We start from the raw sequence: 21,180 nt of genomic DNA, 5'->3' as shown, positions 1-21,180 counted from the left end.
CAAAACTCAACTATCACACAATTGACAGTTTATACCCCTTTATTTAATTTGTCTCTTTTAGTCACCAAATTAATTCCTAATTAATTCATGACTAATACTAATCAAATAAATATGATTTCTCCTTTAATATATTATTCTTATAATATATTAATAAATCATAATATCTCCTCTCTCATATCAAATTACCTTGTCAAGTTACTTTGGTGAAGGCAACCCAAAAGGACCATGCACACTCGGGTCAAGTATATACCAAATATGGTTACTGACTTAGACATTAATCCAACAATGTATGGTATGTGGTCTTTTGGGGAATTCACTAAACTTTGTGCTTATACTGTTTTGTTTAAATGTTTCAAGTACTTTTAGTTTGAAAGTGAAGGATACTACTTGCTCGTATTACATCCCACATAGATTTATTTTGTACTATCTTTTTGATATACTTTGATATTTTGAGAATTTTATATACATTTATTGGTTTGAACAAATGATTGTATAGTTTTGAGATTTGAAATAAAAATTTTTACTTACTATTTTTGGGACGTTACATTATATCAAATCATTATTGCACTTTTACGAAAAGAATATTAGATGGTTGAAATGACATAGAGTTTACAACCTTTATATAAACTATATACCATACGAGTTCTATCTCTCTTCTTTCTTTCTTCTCTTTTCATGTGATGACCATACCCTAAGGATGTGTTTTGGTCATGATTTTGAGGTGACAGAAGGGTGGACGGTGGTGGCATATAATGTATATCACATAGCCTTAGAGCATCTACAATATATAGTTCAATAAGGTGACATTAATTGGATTGAACTAAATCATAATAAGATCACAAGTACACATACTATACTTGCCCGCATTTTCATCTTTATAAGCTTAACATATTTTTGTGTTAGTTATTTTCATAAGTTCATAACTCATAAAACATTGGCAAAACTGCCCCCGACTATAAATTTTGTAAGTTTAATTTCTTATAAATAAATTAAAACATTTAATCTTTGATGAAAAAAGTATTATTAAACTATATATCAATTCAATATTATATTTTCTATAAAGAGAATATTGGATAAGTGAAATGATAACATAGATAACATCTATAATGCATGATTAATGGAATAGTTGAACGAGATGGAATATCTAATTAACATTCTTAAACTCAATGATAATAGGATGTTAGATTGATGTTTAATAGATATGGAGTGCATTGACAATTGGACTATTCAATTAAAAAAAAACTTTTAAAGTTTAAAATACACTTTCCATTAAGCTTTTGTAGAATTTAATAAGGCGAACTTGGTTCCATAACCGAAAAACCGAATTTATGGATATAGAGGAACCAAAAACCAAACCAATATAGAGGAACCAAAAACCAAACCAAATTACATTTCGGTTCCCAATTGGTACCGGTTCTAATTCGGTTCAGTTCCAACATGTGTTTTGTTTAACCCTAAGAGTTCAAGATGTATAAGAATTTTATTAGGCCTGACAATTGGGTTGCGTTGGGTTCGGGTTAGCGGGATGGCGGGTCAGAATACATTAACCCAACCCAACCCATATAATATATGGGTTGGTGGGTTGAAAACATCAACCCAACCCAACCCATATAACCTATATAAGTATATAGGTTCGTGGGTCAGTGGGTCGAACCCAACCCGTTTGACCCATTTAATAAGCAACATATTTACAATGAAATTAAAAAATACAAATAAAATGAAGTCATAAAGTCTTAAATATTCAACATAAAGTCATAAACATATAGTCATAAACAGGTGTGACGACGACGAGTAGTGTACAACAGCCGGAGGACGAGAAGATGAGTAGTGTTCGTACGACACTGTGACAGTCGATGACTCAATGCCTCAATCGACGAAGACGTGAGACACGGAGTCGTGGGTTTGGAGACTGAAAACCGAATTTCTTTTTAAATAGGGGATTCTTAGGGGTTAGGGCACGCTAAGTCGACTCGAAGATGTTTTGCAGTTTTGGAATTCAGAAAACAATTAAACGATAATCAAATATTTAAAACTGATAAATAATTAAATATATTTCTTAAACTTAATATATATATATATATATATATATATATATATATATATATATATATATATATATATATATATATATATATATATATATATAATCGGGTTGACGGGTTGACCCGCGAATCCAAACAGATAACCCAATACAAACCATGAAATAAATGGGTTGGCGGGTCAACATTCTCAACCCAAGCCCGTTTATTTTCGCGTTGGGTCAGTGTCGAATTACGGGTTGAATCGAAGATTACCACCCCTAAATTTTATAGAATTATATGAAATAGAATAATAATATAACAATCAATTAAATTATATAAAATTCAATGAGATGACTTAGTGACTTGTATGGTAAGAATAGTAAGCAAATAAATAACTTTAATGTATTTAAAATCAATTTCTTAATAATATTTTAAAATCATTTACTTTGTATTATTTTAAATACTTAACGATTTGTCACTTTTTACGGATGAAATATACTTCATTTTTCAAAGAGTTGTAACTAAATTTAATGTAAAAAAATCTCCACAAGACCACCTTTTTGCTACTTGTTCTGCCAAAAAAATTCTATAAATCCAACTACAATCCCACCATACCATCTTCCCCTTCTCTTCCACCTCTTCTCCAGGATCCTTAAGATCCATATTCTGTTCATGTTCCTGCATTAGTTTTTAAGCTTATTTTCCACAGAAAATTTACTCTGTTTTCTGTTTTCAAATTCAAGGTTCTACCATTGCTCTTCATCAATCATTTTCAGAACCTTCAAATTTCCATCTGTTTTTTTCACAATAATCTGCAGCAAAACACCTGGTTTTAGTCATTTTCTATAATCTTATTTCTTCTGGGTGTCTTTTCTCCAAAAAGAATCGGCATTAATGTTCACCCAAAACCAATTGTTCTTAATGTTTGAAGTACATGTCTCAAATTCTAAGTGAATTGTTTCGTATTGAGTTTATGATCAATTCCACTTACTGGCGCAGGACCCATTTAGTTCAATCGTTCTCAGTTGTCTTCCTCTACTGGTTCTATTACGTTACATGATTTTTACCCTGTTTTCTGCTATAACTGTAAACCACTCCTAATTAGATCTAAATCTATACAGAATCTTATATCTATCCGAATAATAATAAAATTAAAGCTTTAATACCATCTGGGTCCTGCTTATTTTCTTCAAATTCACTCTCTAAATCTCCAAGTCCGAGATTTTGTTACTGTATTTTCATGGCTTCCTCCAGTGGTACAGCGACAACGTCCTCAGGTGGTTCATACCCGCTTCAGATATCTGGTTCAGACGAAGATATTCAGCAATTAATGGATCAGAGGAAGAGGAAAAGAATGGTTTCAAATCGGGAATCAGCAAGGAGGTCGAGAATGAGGAGGCAAAAGCACCTGGAGGATCTCATGATTCAGCTGAGTCAACTCAGAAAGGATAATAGTTTGGTTATAGCTAATGTTAGCACCACCATTCAGCATTATACGAGCGTGGAGACTGAGAACTCGGTGTTAAGAGCTCAAGTGGCGGAGCTCAGCCACAGGTTGGAGTCGCTTAATCAGATCATGGCGCTCATGAATCAACCTATCGACGCCGGTTGTGGGTTTGTGGAGGAGCAGTATGGCATGGGTGGCACTGAGTTGATCGACGAGTTCATGGTTAACTCACTGAGTAGTTTTTATGCGAATCAGCCTATTTTGGCTTCTGCAGACATGATTCAGTAGTGAAGTGAAGAGTGTAGTAAGAATCTCCTCGTTGAGAATCGAGATCTTTTAGAGGGTAGATTCGTCATTTGGTATCATAGGTTGGGTGGGGTGAGCGTGGAGAGCCCATTGGGTGCTTAGAGGGTGGATTGTCATTTAAACTTTTATTATTGTTTGGCAAAATAGGTTTAGCATTCTACGAAAACTGTAGATATGCAATCGAGCATGTGTAATCGTCAAAACAACGTTGGTTGATCCTTTTCTTAGATTTAATAATGATAAATTTTAAAAATGTTCATATTCTTTAATGTTTATTTACGGATTTACATTATATTACATTGACATTTCCGAATTTAAATTATATTTTCATTCTTAAGGTTGTTCTTTAATTAATAAATAATTTTTTTTTTCCACATGTTCTTTTTTCTTTTATTTTAACACATGATGTTTTCTAGAATTTTTGAATTTTTTTATTTTCTATTTGTTATTTTATTGTGTTTTTCATTTTATTAAATTAAAATTCTACATTTAATATGTAAGGTAATTTATATATGTAAGATATTTATTAGAAAATGTTTATATATGTAATACGTTCAATACATTAAAACCTCATTAATTTTAATAATTCAATTTTTTTTTTTCATTTTTCTTATAAATTCAAACCTTTCAAATTGTTAAAATTTCATATTTAATTTTTTTTTAAAATAAACTCATGTAACACATGGATCTCACATCTAGTTAATTTATACACATAAGATATTATTTAGAGTAAACTTCAAAAATGGTTTCTATGGTTTGCATTTTCCCCTGATTCAGTCCAAACCTCATGAGTTTGTAAAAATGTCATTTTCAACATGTTTGTTTGTGAGTTTGGTCCCTTCCAAAAATGAAATTACTAAATTACCCTTATTTAATTTCCTTTTGATTTTATTTTCAAATAACTAAAAAGAAAATGAGTCGTCTCTCTCTCTCTCTCACACACACATACATACATAGATACATACATACATACATACATATATATATATATATATATATATTCATACATACACACATATACACAATCTCCCTCCTCTTTCTTTCCATATGTCTCTTTCTTTCTAACTCCATTCTTCTTACAACATATACTCACACCGAAAAACAATAAACTGACACCGGGAAACAAGAAACAATCACATGACCACCTTCAAGTCAACCAAACTTGATACTATCACCATCGATCGAACCACCAAGAGGTTCGATCCAATCCCACGTGGCCAGTTCCTTAATCGGTCACCATCGTCGTTATGTGTCGCCACACCTATCTCGTCGGAGTTCACTTTCGGCCAAGCATTACATATGAGATCAACATCGGTTGAATCCCCTCATCCTCGAAGTAAAATCCTTAAAGAAACCACCCAAAACCTCGTCAAAAAACAAGTCCAATAGCCATTTCTAGAGATCTGGAATGCCGGCGGAAGCTAAAGTTTCACTAGAGATCTAGAATAATGGCAGCTACGGTTTTCCCAGAGATTAAAGAAGGAGAAAGCATGGGGGCATTTTGTTGTCTCGAAGATATTGGTGGTGGATATTCGTTAGAGAGAAACATAAAGGTAGAGAAATTGATGGTGGTGATCATGGGCAGAGATAGTAGGGGGCTAATGGATGCTTTGCCCCCCTCAATCTCCTTTAAAACATCAAAGTATAATATATACAAACAACGAGCCTATGATTTATTTTAAAGCCAACCGTTTGTTTTTGTGATGCCAAGGCCCTTCCAATATCTTTTTAAAAATTCAATTATTATATAGGAAAGTAATGAGGCTAGACTAATAGACTAAAGTTAAGGCACAAAACTAGAATTTCATCGACATCACCCTATTTATTTTAATTACTGATTTACTTCCATTTATTTTAATTGTTTTTATTAATATCTCTTTTAATTGCTAATTAACTGGTAAAGTAAGTAACTATTTTATCTTTCATTCGTGACCTGGTTTCAATTAGCCAATATAGCATCTAACTCCTATTTATACGATTTCTTCTTTATCATTTTTTCACTATCATCCAAGACCTTTGTCGAGCACAATTAAGCCCCCTTATCCTCAAATCCTGACTCCGCCTCTGGTGGTGATGACATTGACAAAGATGTCAGAGTATGAGGTTGAATGGTGGTGGATGGTTGTTCCTTGTCGGATCCATAGCTTTTACCATCTATTCCTCTTGATATTGCACCAACACACACACATGCAATGTGTATGTCTTTTGTGTTTCTTTACTCCGACGGGGACATTGGCTCCAACGACTGAGAGGTCGGAAGTATTTGACATATATATATATATATATATATATATATATATATATATATAATATGTGTGTGTGTGTTAGAGAGAGAGAGAAAGAGAGAGAGAGAGAGAGAGAGAGAGAGAGAGATAGAGAGAGAGAGAGAGAGAAAGTGTGTATGTGTTTGTGTGGGTCATATTTTCTTAATGAATAAAACTGTAAATTAAATAGTTAAAAGTATAAAAATATACAAAGAGGGAAATTTATTCATTTTATTATTAAGAGGGACCAAATCCGCAAAGAAACATGCTAAAAATGATTGTTTTTACAAAACTTACAAGGTTTAGAGATCCTTTGTAACATAATACTCAAGACTTTTTGGAGGGTTGTTGTAACGTCCGTGTTTCTGGGCTAAGCATTAATGATGATATAATAGTCTAGGTCAACCATTGGAACTCATTTTGAAGTAATAAAAATAAATTATATGCTTTAAACTTAATTATTATGATTAAGAATAAAAATAAGCGTTGATGTAACGACCCAAAATTTAAGACCAAAAATTTCTTTTAATAATTCACTACTCAAGGTAAAATCATCATTTCCAAAACATAATATGAGTATAAGTTTTCAAAACACATGTTTATTATCAGAGTAAACATTCCTAGGCTGTCTAATCTATGGTGTGTGCCATGCGATCACCCCGAGCTCCTCCCTCCGCTACCGGAAGTACCTGAAACCAAAACTGAAAACCGTAAGCACGAAGCTTAGTGAGTTCCCCACCCTACCACATACCATGCATAACCATATATTGTATATACTGGGCCACGCCCACTACCTTGGGCCTCGCCCGCTACAACGGCCTCGCCGCTCCAGGACCCGCCTGGCTTCGAGCCCCGCTCGGTTACATATCTGTTTTACTTAGGCCTCGCCTGTCACAGGGTCTCGCCCACCAATAATTAATAACACATAAACATTTCACAACACATAACTAAACGCATGCAACTGGTTTTGTCCTAAGGCCTCGCCTATCCTGGGCCTCGCCCATGTCCTGCTACTGATGAGTCATGGAACCCCGACCACGCTCCTAATGGTAGTGAGGTACGGGCCTAGCCCACTCTCACTCATGTTCTAGTTTGGGCCTCACCCCTGTTCTGCTACTAATGATACATGGAACCCCATCCACACTCTGCTATTGGTGAGATACGGGACCTCGCCCACACTCACCTCCCTACCAGGCACATACATGTATCACACAGACAACAAGTATAATCTAGCATACAAACGAATCCTTGGGCACCCGCCCGCTATTACTGGACGTCGTCCTGAATATCATACTAGCATACTGTGCCTAGGGCTAACCCCCAGGATTCTACTCATAACTACATGGGTCGGCATTGTGGCCTTAGACCCATTCACACAAAGGGAAACTCACTTGCTGTAACGCACGCAGATCCGGGCTAGTCAATTTAGAGGCAATAGGGGTCGAAAATGACTTTTCGACAAAAGATTATTTAGAATAAATAATCTTAACCAAATTGTAGAATATTTCACAAGGTTTCCGTACATATAAAGAACGCCGAAATCCGAGTTATAACGAAGAAGTTATGGCCCGTCGAAGTTTTACGGCAAAATCGGCACGGCACCGGGAAGCGTAAATAGTGAATTTACGATAGAGAGAGATTTATCCTTAGAAATATAAACAAAAGTCGTAGAATATGTTAAACTAAGAGCGTCGATAAAAAGAACACCCAAATCTGACTTCGTATGAGGAAGTTATGATTTTTCTAAGATTCGGCTTAGCAGTGCACGGCCCGAAACTCGAATTTTAGTTCGAGCGGTTTTTGGCTTACGTGACCTAAATGAGAGTTCAAGATCTCATTAATAGGAACTCAACGGTAAAAAGACAGACGAAAACGGAGTTGGTATGAAGGAGTTACGAATTCTTCGCGGTCATTTAACAGTCTAAACGCCTCGTACTGTTAAATTTAAGATCGGTCGAGAATTTGCCGACGGAGTCAAAATGAAAGTTGTAGATATTATTTTTACCTACGCGTGGATATAAATAACGTCAAAAACGGAGGTCGTATGTGAAAGTTACGGATTTTAGAAGTCGGAAGTGTGTTGTGCGAAAATGGGTGATGTGGCACAATCTTGGCCATTGCTTTCTCCCCAAGTCTTGCCACTAGATGGTGACATGTGGCACCAAGTTCAGCCATTTTCACCCTATAAATACCACCTCTCCCGCCCTTATTTTCTTCACACCTTTCCCATTCTTTCTTCTCTTTACTCTCTCTCTCTAGAACCTCTCTCTAGCCCCGAAATCCCCCGAAAAGCCTAGGGAACCTCCCTAGCACGAGGCGGAAGCCCCGGAGTGCTCGACGGCTCCGAGAAGAAGAGCTTTTCGGCTCGGAAACGCTGCTCCAAGCAAAGTCTGGTTTTCTATAAAACCCGCTGTAAGTGAGCTACGCCTACGCTATTTTTAATATAGTTTTTATTTAATTATATTAACGTTATTAAGAACATATAATAAATACTTGGGCTATTATTATGGGTTATATAAGTATTTTTTTAACGCATATATAATAGTAATAATAGCTAGACTATTAATTAGTCTCGGCGAATAATAGACAAAAATCTATTGGTGATAATACTAGGTTTCGTCGAAGGAAATTATTTTAAAGTAAACGAAGCGTTGTCCGAGTACCGAGTCACCACCTTCTCAGGTGAGTGCATGGTCCCTTTCATCTTACACATAGATATGAAGTATTTATTATATAATTTACGTGTTGTAAGTGCATGGTCTCTTTCATCTTACACATAGATATGAAGTATTTTAATATAAATTACGTGTTATGTGTGCATATTGTCTGAATACTTGTTGTCTATGCTGGTGAAAGATTTTTATACATGTTTTAAATGATGTAAACTGTATAAAGTATTTTATATCTACAAAATATGTTGGGTAAAATATGGGTAGATGAATGATGATGGATAAAAGCTGAAATAGAGGAACATTACTAGTACAGACCTAGTGCCCTATAGGTATACATTGGCAGCAGTGGACCTAGTACCCTATAGATGAGCACTGGAAGCTGCGCCACAACCCGTAGATGATTTAGATCTACGATAAACATCCTAGCAGCTGCGCTCTAAGGATAGTATCGGCAGCTGCGCCTAATAGGGAGCCTTATGACCATGACAGTAGTGTTTAAAGGTCAATACCGACAGAAACGCCTCATAGAAAATGTCCTAATTCTGGCAGCTGAGCCTAAGTGACAATATTAGTAGCTGCGCTTGACCAATGTGTCATTGGCAACAATGGACTTCATGTTGTTTCCTTAGGATGATCCTTAGGAATGAATGAATGAGAAATAGCTGATTCTTAGGGTAGATCCTTAAGAATAAAGAAGATAATGGGGATGGGTAATTGGGTTGATTGTTTGATTGTTTAAACATAATAATTATATTATTGTGGGTTGAAAACCCTATGTACTCACCAGGTTTCCCAACCTGACCCACTCAGTTTATTTATATCACAGGTGTTGATATGAAGTGACATTACACTGAGAGATTTAAAGAGATGTAGATCACTAGTGTAAATAATTGTAAGTTCTGTTTATGCTTATGTTTCTGTATTAACGATGACGTCCCAAACGTTTTAAAATGAAATAAATACGTTTCTTCGAAAATGTTTTAATAACGTATTTACCATGTTTTTCTGGGAACAAATTCCGCAACATTTTTATAAAATGAAGTACTCTGATTTTTATAAAGCATAAACAAAATCGGTCTTTTCTGGCCGTGAAAATGGGGATGTCACACCTGCCCTGGCTGAACTTGCTGATGATCTCACTAGTTGCTGCCCGACAACTCACGGAACTCCTGATCCCCTTGCTCCCCGAACTACCAATATCAATGCAACACTGAGTCTAACTGACCCCCCGAAAGACAACCAAGTCCACCCTGGTCCAAGTCAAAGTCCTGGTCAAGGTCAACCTTCCAGGTCAACCCTACTCGCCGAGTCACCCTACTGACTCGCCGAGTTCATAATGTTCAGATTCCTTCCATTCGCGACTCGACATGCCGAGTCAGTCCATGACTCGCCGAGTCTACCGATTTCTGAGTCCAGACCTGTCCAACTCACTGAGTCTCCCCCGACTCACTGATTCGAGTCTCAACTCGAAGGGTTTGGGGTTTCGCGACCTGACTCGCCGAGTCCAAGAACAGACTCGCCGATTACAGGGCAATCTTCATTTGACTCGACGAGTCGTTCATCCCACTCGTCGAGTTCCTTCACAACTTCATGCTACTCGCCGAGTCCACTCAAAGGACTCGTCGAGTCCCTTCAGATCTCCTTACATGCAGAGGACATTTGAGTCATGCATGAACTCCAAACTGTAGATCCACCCTTCCCAAGCCTATTCCACACGTAAAGTTGCAAACTTTACGTGTAGAGAAGGCGATCTAGGCAAAATATGCTATAAACTAGGGCTTAAGGCAAAAAGGCTCCATGATCCACTCAAGGGTTGATACTTTACGAAATTCTAGACCCAAATAAGCATGGATCTGAGGTAGCAACCTCAGATCTGAACCTGTAGCTCAAAGGTTACTCTTAAGCCAAGAATGCCCAAAACACACACAAAGATCTAGGTGCAAATGAGGGGAGATAGCAGCTTGTTACCTCCAAGATGAACACCACTGAAGTAGATCTCGGATTTACACCTCCTCCTTGAAGCAACCTACTTGATCTTCAAGTTCCTTTCCCCAAAGTTCCTTCCTCCAAGCTTTAACTCTCAAGTGATGGAAGCTCTCACGAAATCAAGGGTGCACTGGCTCTCTAGGGTGATATGGGGGCTGAGGGAGGGACATAACACCCTTTAAATAGGATACAACTCCCGAGATTAGGGTTTTCCTCGTTCAGACCAGACTCGCCGAGTCACCTTAGCCGACTCGCCGAGTCGATCGCTTACTCCTCGACCCGGATCCCGCTCGGACTCGCCGAGTCTACCCTTAAATTAGGGCTTTTCTTTCCTTCCTCGGCCTTCGAAACTTTGGGTGTTACAGTCGAAAATTATAATTAGATAAAGCCTCTATGAAGGAAGTTGTAGTGGTCGTGACAAGGATTCCGGATATATAAAGAATGCCGAAATATGAGTTGTAACGAAGAAGTTATGACCTGTCGGAGTTTCGGGACAGAACTGGTACGACATTGCGTGACATAAATAGTGAATTTATGATAGAATGTTTTTTAGCCTTATTGATCTAAATGAAAGTCATAGAGTTCGTTAAACCGAGAGCATGCATCAAAAGAACTCCTAAATCTAACTTCGTATGAGGAACTTACAATTTTTTTTAAAGTTTCGACTTAGCAATATACAACCCAAAATTTGAATGTTAGATCGAACGGTTTTTAGCTGACACAACCTAAACGAGAATCGAATATCTCATCGATATTAGTGCAACGGTAAAAAGACAGACGAAAACAGACGTCAGATGAAGAAGTTATGAATTTTTAACGGACTTTTTCTGTCCCGGCCCGTTAAAAATATAATATTAAAAATGAAGTCAAAATTAGCCAACGGAGTCTAAATGAAAGGTGTAAAGCATAATTTCACCTACGCGTGGATACAAATAACGTCATAAACGGAGTTCATATGCGAAAGATATGAATTTATGAAGTTCGGAACACAAACTTCGAGGTCTGACTGAACTCACAACGTGAACATGGAAATTCACGACGTGAACTTGTTGAATGAAACCTTTCATGCCTAGAAGACACATGGCAAGCCTAGGAGGTGACCAGGATCAAAGTCACGACGTGAATACTTATGGTTCACGACGTGAATGTCGAGTTTCAACCCCTACAAAATAGAAAGCAAGGCTGTCATAAATTGTTTACAATCTCTACTTCCTTTCACTCTAAAACCCTTCTTTAGCCTACTTTTAACCCCCCGAAGTCCCGGTATCATCCCTGACGCCCGAAGCAAGTCCCGACGCCTCGAAGATCCTGAGAAAAAGAGCTTTCGAGCCGAAACTCTGCCCGCGAGAAACCCGGTTTTTGAGAAAACATCTTGGTTTCATCGAATAATATTGTTTTAAGGGGATGAAGCGTTGTCCAATCATCGTCTTATCAAGTGAGTATATAGTCACTTTCATCTTACACATAGATATGAAGTATTTTATATAAAATACGTGCTATGTGTGTGTGTATATATATATATATATATATATGTATATATATATATATATATATATATATATATATGTTGTTTGTTTATTTGAGATGGATGTTGAATGAATGTTTTATACAAGTTTTAAACTGTATATGTATTTTATATCTACAGAAATGTTAGGTAAAACACGGGTAGATAAAATAGTTGGTATATGTTGAAAGATGAGTTGGATAAATGAGATTATCGGTGATATAGATCATGATATGAGGATAAGGGATGTCATATCAGAGAAGCCCTTACCCAAACATCGGCCCCCGTTATTCAGCAGAGTATGGATGACAACCATTAACTATTCTAGACGGTCTGTGGAATACTAGCAGGCTCGCAAACTGTAAGTGTGTGAACTATATGTTCATCAGTTATACTCTAAAAATCCATTAACATGCATTGCAGGTGGATTCTCGTGAATAATACTGTCGATAAATGAGATCTATGGATTTAGCACATGTTGTATAAACCCTGGCAGCTAGTGCCTGTTGTATAAACCCGGGCGATGATGTGACTTCGTGCCTATTCCTTTGGTTACCTTGGCAGCTATGGACTTAGTGCCTGTTGTATAAACCCCGACGATGATGTGACTTCGTGCCTCTTCCTTAGGATGAATCCTGAGGAATGAGTGATAGATGATTCTTAGGGTAAATCCTTAAGAAATAAATAAGATAATGGGGTTGGATAATTAGGTTGATTGTTTGATGTTTAAGCATAATAAATTTATTTATTGTGGGTTGAAAATCCTATATGCTTGATGTGTGTAAATTCAACTAGTTTTATCCCTACTTTTTATTAATAGTTTGAGCACACAAAGGCAGTGAACCTGTCTTTAAGTGGTATAGATTGATAAGTGAGGTATCGAACTCAGGGAACGGAAAATTAAACTAATAGCTAATTTTAACTAAAACAAATAATAAAAGTAAAGGGTTTTTCTCTAGTTTTGCAAGACTAGAAACTTAGACAAACTAAATTAACTAATTAACTAAAGCAACAACTATTCACCAAATTTGATAAAGATGTTTCTATTTAGGTTCAACCAATTCACTCCTATGGTTATTTAAGTTAAGGTGGATTAATTGCTATTGGTTACCAATTATAATAGTTAGGTTCATATTCATTACTCCTAACCCTTAGACAATTAACTAATTTAAGCGTTGATCAAGTGTTTAAACTAATTAATTCCCTAGATTAATTATTTGGATTAAATAAGATTTGTAATGGTTAATTAAGTTATTAATTCAATTAACCTCTTGTTGATGGTTTCTCAAACAAGCTCACACATTAATCTTCCTATTTTCTTATTAATCTTAGTTTCGTAATCATTACTTCTAAGCATATGGTTTAGCATTCACATAGACATATGAGGTTAACAATTAAGTGATGTTCATGCAACCTAATTGCCTTCCAATTAACAGAAAATAGTAGTGATTAATACATAAGGTTCTTTAAGAAACTTAATTTAATAAATCACCAATAGACAATTAAGCAAAAATCAATAATTAAACCATAGGAGTTCTTTGGTATTCCCCAAACAGAAACAAAAACGAATTTAGCTCATAATTGCAGTAGAAACAAACATAAAAACAAAGTTTACTAAAGCAAACATGTTCAATTCCTAAGTCTAAGTGGTAGAATTAACCTAATTGCTTGAATTCTTCCAACTATTGAAGCCTAGGGTTCCTTAGCGCCTTCTGAATCTCTTAGTCGCAGCTAATCCTTCAAAAATCACCAGGGGTCCTTTCCCATGAGATAGGATTCGTCTTTTATAGATATCCCAAAACAGGGTGTACTCGGCGAGTAGCAGAATCAACTCGCCAAGTAGATCCATACTTATCCGTCTTGAATCAGCAGTCGTATTTATCTTCTGGAATATCCTCGTGTACTCGCCGAGTAGGGTCGATCTACTCGCCGAGTATATCTCCTTCTTTCACTCTTTAATCTTCAATTGCTTTCCTTTTCTCCTTTTTGCTTCCAAGCATATCTTTTGGACTAAAAACACAATTCACAACATTTTAAGTACCTTTTGTCCACATTATTCACATAATTAATCAAAAATTACTAAGAATATATGCTAAATAATTAACTAATTATGCACATATCAATGCTCATCAGGCTCCTAAGCCTGACCCACTCAATTTTCTATATTACAGGTAGTGGAACAAGAGCATAGTTGGACGATGACGAAGGATTTTGGATTATAGGCCAGTACATATAAATAAATGTTGTAAGGCCTATATGGTACTGTTTATGCTTTTGATCTGTATCGGAATATGATATCCCGATGTTTTTTACTACAATGAAAATTCATTTCTTTAAGAAATGCTTTGATAATTTTTTTATCATATTTTGTTTTGGGGACAAATTCCGCAACACCTTCTGAAAGACTACTCTGATTTTATTTTAAAAGCATAAAAGAAATCGGTCTTTTCTGGCCGAGAAAATTCAAATTATCACTTTTCAAAAACTACAATTGTTTAAATTATCACAAAACACAAATCAATAATTGTCTGATAATAATCCATGACCCTCTAAAACATAAACTCCATCTCGTGTGTACAATCAAGGCGACGCCTTCCCGTGATCCTGAGAAGTACCTGAAACACATATCACATAACACAGTAAGCACAAAGCTTGGTGAGTTCCCCAAAATACTACACACATCTCATTAGCCTCTCATGGCTATATCTCGATAGAGACCCTCCGGTCAATGTATCTCAAGGGGGGACCCTCCGGTTCATCAACTCGAGTTGGACAATCCGGTCCTAACTCAATAAAGCTCGTAACAACACACAACATAAATCACAAAGACATAATGCAAGATATCACAATTCTCAATATAGGAATACAAGACCATTCGGCCACACAATGTCACCATAGAGAAACACTAGATCCACAGGCCTCTTCTCGTTCCATGGCTTGATGTTCTCCACTCTTCTTCCAAATGTGCACTAAAACACCCAAAGTTAGCTCCTCTTTCTCTCTCACACAAATGGATACACACGATTAGGGTTTCTCACAGAGGGTTATGATGATAAGGGAGGCGGAAATGAGGGCTTAAGGTCCTTTAAATAGGACATAACCCCTGAAAATTAGAGTTTTCTCACCCAGCTACTACTCGTCGAGTCGGGGTCCACCAACTCGCCGAGTAGACTCTAGAAATCACGCAGTCATTAAATCCTCTACTCGGCGAGTTTAGTCACACCCCAAACCTGAACGGCGGAAACATTCGGGGGGCAGAGGAGGTCATGTACAGTATCACAATAGTTGCATAATAGTAATCAAAGTACAACAACCATGCATTGATAAAGTATAAGTTTTTATATATGTGTTCAAATCATTGTGTATTGATACCAAAATGTATAACAAAAGTTAAAAGACATGAATCTATAATGCTTCGTCTTCTCAAAAACTCGTGGATGTACCTGTTTTACCGGTTTCCTGAGAATACAAGTTATTTGAGAAAAAGTGTCAATATTTAAGTTGGTGAGGTCATAAGCATTTGTATGAAAATATATGCCATTCAATAAGATGAAATCACGTTTGTTTCCAGAAAATACGATATTTTCTATAATACTGAATTGTAAGTTGTTTGTTTGTAAGTAATCGTATCTATCCTGGAAAATCCTATATTTTCCATAAAACTGAATTGTAGTCTTATATAAATTCCAAGACTGAAAAGTATAAGTATAAATGTCGTACTTAATTTTGTAACATGTAGTTTTATTCGGAAATAATACCATTTGATGTGCTGAGTAATACGTAAAATAAATATAATATTAATTTCACATAAAAATAACGTATTGTCGTTTATCATGTGAGTTTACCGTGCTAACAAATGATTTGCCTATCGCGACGTTCTTCAAACGCCGTTATGTCACACCCCAAACCTGAACGACGAAATCGTTCAAGGGCGGATGACTTAATGTAGTATCATAACAGTTGAGTAATAGTAAAGAAAGCAAACACAACCATCATAAATATAATTTTAAAAAAAGTTACATTGTTGATTATAATACATGTTTCAAAAGAAATTACATTATGATGATATAATAAGTTTGAAATTTGATGCCTTAGCGTTCCTTCCCCAAAAGCTTTGGTTTACCTGTATTACTGAATCCATGAGAAATACAAGTAGTTTTGAAAAAGTGTCAACAATTAAGTTGGTGAGTTCATAAACGTTTTTGTATAAAAATTATATGCCTTTTTGTATAAAGTAACCGAGTTTGTTTCTAGAAAATCCAATATTTTCTATAACTGAATGGTAGTTTTTAAAAGTTCCAAAAACCGGAATGCATAAGTATTTTCAATACCTAAAATAGTGTAAGTAGACTTATATATGTATATATAATCACTAAAGCGTTTGATAGCCCCGTAAATCAAATGTTTTAATACTTCATGTGAGTTTTATAATCGTACTATTGACCCAGAATGCCTGTCACAACGTTCTTCAGCCGTTGGAATGATATGACGTTTGTCACCCCAGACCTGCCGGTCCACCTATAGCTAACAGTTTACATGCGGGATTTTTAATCACTTATAAATCTATCCACAAGTATCACGCTCTCTCTACAGGAGATTATGGTTTATAACGCATGAATTGAAATGCGTACTCGAAAGTACGTGAAGTTAAATGTCTCACAAAAGTTTGTATCAAATAGATATACGTATGAAAAGTCCATTTTCCTTGTAAATGTAAGTATTTCCTTTCTATAGTATTCATAGAGTGTAAAATTTCATGAATATCTCGTAAACTATACCTATTATAGTTTTTCAAAAGTGTGTTCCATTTGAATGATAACCCTTAGTGCATTACCAACTTTGTATGTAAAGTATAACATTTGTAATCATGTTATTTTACTTATTTAACATTTATACACAAAATGTAGATAGAGCATTCTTTATAGGCCATAAATTCTTCGTTATAACTCGGATTTTAGCGTTCTTTATATATCCGGAAACCTTGTCACGACCACTACAAGTATCTTCATAGATATCGAGTTTATCTAGCATTTTATTTTTGACGATCATTTTTATCTTAATTTATACATCTTTATAAATAAATAAATGCACATAATATTCAAATAATTTCTCTTTATTACTTTAAAACTAGTTACAATGGTTAATCTAGACTATTATATTGACTTGAAATATAGGGTTGTTATAAGTTGGGCATCCAATTCGCCGAGTTTCTCTGACATTATGAATGTAAATAATTAAATATTATACATGGGAGTCGTGATGTTACAAATGATGGAATCGAATGTTGGAATGTTTGTTTTCTTGAAACCTAGGAGTTTGTTTTGTTTGCATAATTGTTGATTTATCGAGAGAAAAAAAGGGAGAAGCCGTGAGAGTTCGAGTTAAAATCCGAAGACCATAATTTTTGATATGTATGGGGTGACGTTCGTGTGCGAAAATAGATTAGAGGAGAGAGAAAGAGAAAGAGAGAGAGAGAGAGAGAGAGAGAGAGAGAGAGAGAGTTATAGAAAAAAATCAAGAGTCCAAAAATGCGTCTTAATCAGTTAAGAGGGGCATTTGAGGTTTCCCAAATGAAGAATTTGAGGAAAAAATGTACTCTGCCAGCACCCAGTTCTCACAACGTGAACTTTTACCCTTTACGCCGTGATACACATATAATCACAATCTACTATTCGATTTATTCATATTCACGTCATGAAGGTTTAATTCTCACAACATGATCCGTTAGATGCCATGTTTCTGCACTTTCTTTCGACTTAACAACATGGTGTATTCACAAATAATACACTTTATTTGAAGTTCCTTGTACTACACCTTTTTTAAGATGCACGTCTTTGGTTCACATTTATTTGGCACATTCATGAGTAGCTACAAAAGTCCAATTCTAGATAATCTATTCAAGATGTTCGAACTTTCCCACCACGATCAGAATTCGATCTCGCCTCTACCACCCTAGGGGAGTCAGTTCTTTTTTTTCTTCTCCTTTTTATTGTCTTTTTATGTGCTTTAATTGTTTTATGCATACAATGAGGGCATTGTATGAAATAAGTGTGGGGTAGGCGGTCGAAAAAGGATTTTCAAGCATAAAAATAATTAAGAACAATACTAGAAATTTCAAAAAATTGATTAATAGGCTTGCAAAAATAGTCTAATAAATCTAGTCATTTTTATAATTTTGATATTATTGCATTTGGGCTACTTTGCTAGTGTTATGTGAGATGATTCGATGCGAGCCCTAAGATTTAGTTAAGGCAATATGTTATAGTGTATTTGTGGCTTCCCAATCTTATTGAAATCGTGGGACAAAACGCAATCTTATTTAATTTGAGGGACAATATCTTTAGCACCGTATAACAAAATGTATCCAGGACAACTTATGTAGTAATTGCACTTTAGACTAATACCTTTAACTAATAAATGTTGAAGTATAGTTCCCTTGCTTAAGAATATGTTTTATTTTTTGGATTTTTAGTTTTGAATGAAAAAAAATGAGTTGTGAAAAAAAAAAGTTGCAAATTTTGAGTGAATAAGAGTCTATAAAGCTATGAAAATCAAGAAATATTATGAAGAAAAGTTTCAAAAAGTTCAAATGATTGAAGACTCAAGTTGAAGAAAGTTCAAGAATAAGGCAAAATTGCCAAGTTATTATTATTGTAATTTTGAGGATTGGAAGTGATATTCTAGAGAGATAGTTGATTTCAAAAGCCAGAAACCTGTGAAAATCAACCCTTGGGAGAGGAAAAGATTGAAGATTACACATTACATTTGGTTTCCATTATATTAATCATGTCTAATTCTTATGTGTTTTTGTGTTTATTTTCTGCCATCAGTAGCAAAATCATTAAGCTTTCATTTAGTGTAAATGAACCTTAATATTATGTGTTAATTTCTTGCTTTTAATGGATTTTATGAAGTTGGTTTAAGCTTGTGTTTGATTATCATTACCTTGCATGTTAAAGCTTAAATCTTTGTTGCTTTGCTTCAAGTTAAGTGTAGTTTAATGACCATTTGAATTGCATGAACTTGTTTACCTAGTAGTTATGATCATTAAATTATTGGAGATAGGATTAATCAAATCTTAGATTAAGTAATAAAGGTAACAACTATAGTTGTGTTAGAGAACATAATTTGATAATAATTGTGTTTAATTAATTGTCTTGATCATAAATAATTATCTTAGATATATCTCACATAGCCCAATTAACCTTAATAATCATTTATGTGTTTGCTTGTGCATGATCATTACATAGTAGTTCATGAATTGATAAAAATATTAGGAGATCGGATCAAGACTACAAATTATATTAAGATTGGTAACCAACCGAATAAATCCATGTTTAGAGACTATCCATAGAAAAAAGGGGAGGGGGATTTGAAGCTAAACGAAAGTGTTCTCATAATCTTGATTACAATCGTTCTTAGTTGAGTGTTTGCGTAGTTTTAGTTAAGTTAATATGAACTCGAAAAATTAAATAAACCCCTTTTTAGTTATTGTTTTTAGATTAATTTTTAGTAATTATATTATTAGCTAAATCTCGTTTCCTATGTTCGATACCTAACTTACTTTACTATACTATAAACTGACTATGTACACTGCATATAGGTGCATTAGTAGATAAGTAGTTAGGTTTATAAATTTAAAAGTTGATAGGTATATTTATTGCACATTAATTTTTATTTTAATACATTCAAAATTACATTAAATATATATTAAAAAACTTACATCTAATATGTACATAAGGTAACTGTAGAATAGTGGAGAGGTAGGTCGTACACAAGACAAAAGTTATGGAAGGGTAGACAACCCACTTAGGAAGATGGGGGTCATGGAAGGTGTCTACAAATCCTACTTTGTAGTACCCTACACAAGACAAAAGTTATCATTATATAGTTTAAAGATATGCATGAAATGAATAAGAAGTACAAAATGAGTAAAGTAAACCAAATATTACACTTGTCTTCAAATCCACCTCCTCAACATTCTTCATGATAGTTATATGCAAATTATAATTTATCTCCCTAGTAGTACCCTAAGTAGAAAAGTTGATGTTATACTATTAGTAAAATAAAACACATTACACATAAGTTAAGCAAATTGTACTTAGGACTACCTTTGTGCCATGTGTATGGTCGACATGTGTCTCCATGCCCTCGTCTCCAAAAACTTCATCCTCAAAATGGTCATCTGGAACTATGTACTCGAGAAATCTATACCATCAATACTAAGTCCACTTAAGATGGAATAAGGTCCCATGGAATGTTGTCTTTTTTCTCCCGAAATAATCCCCAACAAATAAACAAATAAAACTTTGATAGTATATAATTAATGACCATCTTTAATTAAAAAGTCAACTTCTTCCTCACATGAGGTGGAACAACGTAAGATACAAGCTGATGATACAGTCTATCCAATTAGAGACCATAATATGATATGGTAAAGTGGATGGAACGATCAACCTAGTCAAGATATGCAATCATGGGCGGTGCTCATGATGGAACTGAGGATGGCGATCGTGGTGGACTTGAGGATGGTGTTCATGATAGATATGAGGATATGAATTGATGATAAAGGTCTCAAGGATGGTGGTGCAACACTTTTCTTTTTCTTACACGATGTGGAACAAGTCACATCACCACCATCCACAAAGTATGTAAACTCTACATACCACTAAGATGAAGGCTTTGTAGTTGTGGGCGTCATCACAATTTGTAGCTGCTGCTCCACCTAAATATGATTTCACAGAAATAAGTATTTCACTTTATATAAAACATAATGCTAATGTTTGCAAAACGTATATTTGACACGTTCGAAAGACAATCTTGTAAAAGAAACCTTTAAGTCTTGTCTATGACTTCATCCTAAGCAATAAAGTCCCATTAATTTGTACAATCCTACTGCAACAATAAGGAAATAACTCTCATACCCATATCTATCAATTTATTCATGCAATCTGTATTAGAGCCTCATTTAAACAAATTA

General features: G+C 35.2%; 1 pseudogene; it reads left to right on the top strand.

Annotated features, from left to right (window-relative positions):
• Window positions 1–2,640: 2,640 nt before the first annotated feature.
• LOC145015399 (bZIP transcription factor 44 pseudogene) lies at window positions 2,641–4,027 on the top strand (annotated as a pseudogene).
• Window positions 4,028–21,180: the final 17,153 nt, after the last annotated feature.

The sequence above is a fragment of the Lactuca saligna genome, chromosome 9 (genome assembly GCF_052625555.1).
Source record: "Lactuca saligna cultivar CGN05327 chromosome 9, ASM5262555v1, whole genome shotgun sequence".
NCBI classification, from domain to species: Eukaryota; Viridiplantae; Streptophyta; class Magnoliopsida; order Asterales; family Asteraceae; genus Lactuca; species Lactuca saligna.
This window is presented reverse-complemented; position numbering and strand designations above follow the sequence as displayed.